The sequence below is a fragment of the Dendropsophus ebraccatus genome, chromosome 2, assembly GCF_027789765.1.
Source record: "Dendropsophus ebraccatus isolate aDenEbr1 chromosome 2, aDenEbr1.pat, whole genome shotgun sequence".
Lineage (NCBI taxonomy): Eukaryota > Metazoa > Chordata > Amphibia > Anura > Hylidae > Dendropsophus > Dendropsophus ebraccatus.
The window spans coordinates 209,166,272-209,172,271 of NC_091455.1; positions in this window are offsets into that span (position 1 = coordinate 209,166,272).

Here is a 6,000-nt window from a genome sequence, read left to right on the forward strand (position 1 = left end):
TTTTAAACAATCCCCCAATGAAAACATCCGTTATTTTGGCGGTGTGCAAATATAGCTCAAAAGAAGGTTAACCTGCATCTTCCCCTTAAAAATTTGAATGAAATAATTGTCATTTTTTATAATTATACTTTGCAACAAAATAGAGAGTGCTTCATATCTGCAATATCATACAGTATTTAATCTCCGTGCAAGTTACATACTAAAGGGCGAGTGGTTATATCTACATACACACATAGCCAGCTAATATCTTATCATAATTGAACATTTACCTACTATATCCATAGCTGTGATCATATAACGGCACCAACAATCCGCGTATGCCTCGTCATAGCAGTCACCTATGTTAATCATCTGGTAACGCTTATAGTACAGTGTGAACGGTTACGTTATAGTCCCTAATATAGAGGGATATTTTAATATAGAGTCAATTTACAAGTCAATCTATGGGTTTCTTGCTTTGGAGAAGTATTTAGGCACCGTAGTGGACGGTTATAGCTGTCAGTCTTGGCACATGCCGCCACAAAGATTTACAATAGTCAAAATTAAAAAACGTAGTAGATTGTATAAAAAGAGAAGCCATAAATGTATCAAACTCATCACCTTCCATCTGTCAGTCCTCTGTTATCTCCTAAATACGGTACCCTCTTATTTACATGATAAGGATGGCAGATCCATCAACAGCAGCTTGTGGGTGGCTCCCGTGTTGCAGCAGAATTTTTTTTTTTTTTTTAACAAGAAAAACAAGAAGGTGAAATGCGAACATTTGTTATACAGTTAAATGAAAAAAATACAAGATTTTACATGTAGTGATTATTTAGTCAATGTTAATCATAGGTGGAGCTTAAAGGACGTGGCCGCTCTGTTTTTTTTATTGTTTTAATGCTACAATCTAAAAAGAAAAGAAAAAGTTCTGCAAAGATTTTTAGTTTACTTCTTTTGCAAATTTTTTTTTTATTTTACCCAATATATTTGGTTTCTGTTGACACAGTTCCCATGCAACTTATATGTCTCCATGGTTACAGACTACAAACAAATCAGGTGTAGTCTGAGTCTAAAAGCGTGTTCTCTTCTACTTGCTGTAGCATTTTGAAGTGGAAGAAAGGTGGTGTGGTATGAATAATAGCCAGGAAACACAGGGCATGTCTACATGGTGACACATTGGTCTGCATGTGAGCTGTAAACACATAACGGCAAAATATGCTTAGTTACAATTAACAAGAATGCATTCATTTGTGAAGCATTAGAGCAATAAAACAAATGGTTGTATAAGTATAAACATGCTTTACCCTTAATTTTCTAATTTTCATATACAATATATATATATATATATATATATATATATATATATATATATATAATTATATAATTATTATTATTATATATTTTTTTTTTACAAACACATTTTAATGCAAAATTGGTTTATTTTCATGGTTAGGCTAGCAGTAATTTATATATTAATATACAGGGGGTTAAGTTGTGTTCACATTGGCATTGAACATGACCCATTAGAACTCAATGGGAACTTGATCCTATTATAAGTCAATGGCCACCATTGGTTACATTTCTTACGACAAACATAAACTCTAAATTTAAAAGAATTAAAGGTATTCTCCTGGGCAGACTAAATCATTCCAGTGTACAGATAATATAGACCCTTTTCACCTACAGTCCACCGCTATAGCATACGTGATCATCGGAGGTGGAGAATTCCCTCTGGATTTTCCATGAATGTGTACTTCATGTTATATAATGACTCCTGTCCATGGAATGTTTTCTTCTTTTTTTTTTTTGTTCATTTGTACATTCTGTAATGTATCATTTAATTTTATTTTTTGTACATTTCTTTTTGTAACGCAAAATATGTCAGAAAAAAAAATAAAAGAAAATCAAACAGTGTTGGTGGCTTCATTTCATACAAAAAGTGATGAATTGGAAAATAGTTTCCATTGTGCTAAATCAGAACAAAATAAGCACTGAGCTAAGGGTTCATATGTGTCTGAGATCTGCACCCACTAGTGGACCAGATAAATAGTGATATTCATAGACAGAACCACCATTACTCCGCAGGAGGGAGAGAGAAATCATCCTGCTCATAAGAGCTTACACTCTACAGGAGAGAGGACCCTGCCCATAAGAGCTTACACTCTACAGGAGAGAGAACCATGCCCATAGGAGCTTACACTCTACAGGAGAGAGGACCCTGCCCATAAGAGCTTACACTCTACAGGAGAGAGAACCATGCCCATAGGAGCTTACACTCTACAGGAGAGAGATCCCTACCCATAAGAGCTTACACTCTACAGGAGAGAGATCCCTGCCCATAAGAGCTTACACTCTTCAGGAGAGAGGACCCTGCCCATAAGAGCTTACACTCTACAGGAGAGAGGACCTGCCCATAAGAGCTTATACTCTTCAGGAGAGAGGAACCTGCCCATAGGAGCTTACACTCTACAGGAGAGAGGTCCCTGCCCATAAGAGCCTACACTCTACAGGAGAGAGGACCCTGCCCATAGGAGCTTACACTCTACAGGAGAGAGGACCCTGCCCATAAGAGCTTACACTCTACAGGAGAGAGGACCCTGCCCATAAGAGCTTACACTCTACAGGAGAGAGGTCCCTGCCAATAAGAGCTTACACCCTACAGGAGAGAGGACCCTGCCCATAAGAGCTTACACTCTACAGGAGAGAGGACCCTGCCCATAAGAGCTTGCACTCTACAGGAGAGAGGACCCTGCCCATAAGAGCTTACACTCTACAGGAGAGAGGACCATGCCCATAGGAGCTTACACTCTACAGGAGAGAGATCCCTACCCATAAGAGCTTACACTCTACAGGAGAGAGGACCCTGCCCATAAGAGCTTACACTCTACAGGAGAGAGGAACCTGCCCATAAGAGCTTACACCCTACAGGAGAGAGGACCCTGCCCATAAGAGCTCATACTCTTCAGGAGAGAGGAGACCCTGCCCATAAGAGCTTACACTCTACAGGAGAGAGGACCCTGCCCATAAGAGCTTACACTCTACAGGAGAGAGGACCCTGCCCATAAGAGCTTATACTCTACAGGAGAGAGGACCATGCCCATAGGAGCTTACACTCTACAGGAGAGAGGTCCCTGCCAATAAGAGCTTACACCCTACAGGAGAGAGGACCCTGCCCATAAGAGCTTACACTCTACAGGAGAGAGGACCCTGCCCATAAGAGCTTACACTCTACAGGAGAGAGGACCCTGCCCATAAGAGCTTACACTCTACAGGAGAGAGGACCATGCCCATAGGAGCTTACACTCTACAGGAGAGAGATCCCTACCCATAAGAGCTTACACTCTACAGGAGAGAGGACCCTGCCCATAAGAGCTTACACTCTTCAGGAGAGAGGAACCTGCCCATAAGAGCTTACACCCTACAGGAGAGAGGACCTGCCCATAAGAGCTTATACTCTTCAGGAGAGAGGAGACCCTGCCCATAAGAGCTTACACTCTACAGGAGAGAGGACCCTGCCCATAAGAGCTCATACTCTTCAGGAGAGAGGAGACCCTGCCCATAAGAGCTTACACTCTACAGGAGAGAGGACCTGCCCATAAGAGCTTATACTCTTCAGGAGAGAGGAACCTGCCCATAGGAGCTTACACTCTACAGGAGAGAGGACCTGCCCATAAGAGCTTATACTCTTCAGGAAAGAGGAACCTGCCCATAGGAGCTTACACTCTACAGGAGAGAGGTCCCTGCCCATAAGAGCTTATACTCTTCAGGAGAGAGGAACCTGCCCATAGGAGCTTACACTCTACAGGAGAGAGGTCCCTGCCCATAAGAGCTTATACTCTTCAGGAGAGAGGAACCTGCCCATAGGAGCTTACACTCTACAGGAGAGAGGTCCCTGCCCATAAGAGCTTATACTCTTCAGGGGAGAGGAACCTGCCCATAGGAGCTTACACTCTATAGGAGAGAGGAGACCCTGCCCATAAGAGCTTATACTCTACAGGAGAGAGGACCCTGCCCATAAGAGCTTACACTCTACAGGAGAGAGGAGACCCTGCCCATAAGAGCTTATACTCTACAGGGGAGAGGATAAATGCCCATAGGAGCTTACACTCTACAGGAGAGAGGAGACCCTGCCCATAAGAGCTTATACTCTATAGGAGAGAGGACCCTGCCCATAGGAGCTTACACTCTATAAGAGAGAGGAGACCCTGCCCATAAGAGCTTATACTCTACAGGAGAGAGGACCATGGCCATAGGAGCTTACACTCTACAGGAGAGAGATCCTTGCCCATAAGAGCTTACACTCTACAGGAGAGAGATCCCTGCCCATAAGAGCTTACACTCTACAGGAGAGAGGAACCTGCCCATAAGAGCTTATACTCTTCAGGAGAGAGGAACCTGCCCATAGGAGCTTACACTCTATATGAGAGAGGACCCTGCCCATAAGAGCTTATACTCTTCAGGAGAGAGGAACCTGCCCATAGGAGCTTACACTCTATAGGAGAGAGGAGACCCTGCCCATAAGAGCTTATACTCTACAGGAGAGAGGACCCTGCCCATAAGAGCTTACACTCTACAGGAGAGAGGTCCCTGCCCATAAGAGCTTACACTCTACAGGAGAGAGGACCCTGCCCATAAGAGCTTACACTCTACAGGAGAGAGGACCCTGCCCATAATAGCTTAAAATCTACAGGAGAGAGATCCCTGCCCATAGGAGCTTATACTCTTCAGGAGATAGGAACCTGCCCATAAGAGCTTACACTCTACAGGAGAGAGGAACCTGCCCATAAGAGCTTATACTCTTCAGGAGAGAGGAACCTGCCCATAAGAGCTTACACTCTACAGGAGAGAGGACCCTGCCCATAAGAGCTTATACTCTACAGGAGAGAGGACCATGCCCATAGGAGCTTACACTCTACAGGAGAGAGGTCCCTGCCAATAAGAGCTTACACCCTACAGGAGAGAGGACCCTGCCCATAAGAGCTTACACTCTACAGGAGAGAGGACCCTGCCCATAAGAGCTTACACTCTACAGGAGAGAGGACCCTGCCCATAAGAGCTTACACTCTACAGGAGAGAGGACCATGCCCATAGGAGCTTACACTCTACAGGAGAGAGATCCCTACCCATAAGAGCTTACACTCTACAGGAGAGAGGAACCTGCCCATAGGAGCTTACACTCTATAGGAGAGAGGAGACCCTGCCCATAAGAGCTTATACTCTACAGGAGAGAGGACCCTGCCCATAAGAGCTTACACTCTACAGGAGAGAGGTCCCTGCCCATAAGAGCTTACACTCTACAGGAGAGAGGACCCTGCCCATAAGAGCTTACACTCTACAGGAGAGAGGGCCCTGCCCATAATAGCTTAAAATCTACAGGAGAGAGATCCCTGCCCATAGGAGCTTATACTCTTCAGGAGATAGGAACCTGCCCATAAGAGCTTACACTCTACAGGAGAGAGGAACCTGCCCATAAGAGCTTATACTCTTCAGGAGAGAGGAACCTGCCCATAAGAGCTTACACTCTACAGGAGAGAGGACCCTGCCCATAAGAGCTTATACTCTACAGGAGAGAGGACCATGCCCATAGGAGCTTACACTCTACAGGAGAGAGGTCCCTGCCAATAAGAGCTTACACCCTACAGGAGAGAGGACCCTGCCCATAAGAGCTTACACTCTACAGGAGAGAGGACCCTGCCCATAGGAGCTTACACTCTACAGGAGAGAGGACCCTGCCCATAAGAGCTTACACTCTACAGGAGAGAGGACCATGCCCATAGGAGCTTACACTCTACAGGAGAGAGATCCCTACCCATAAGAGCTTACACTCTACAGGAGAGAGGACCCTGCCCATAAGAGCTTACACTCTACAGGAGAGAGGACCATGCCCATAGGAGCTTACACTCTACAGGAGAGAGATCCCTACCCATAAGAGCTTACACTCTACAGGAGAGAGGACCCTGCCCATAAGAGCTTACACTCTACAGGAGAGAGGACCCTGCCCATAAGAGCTTACACTCT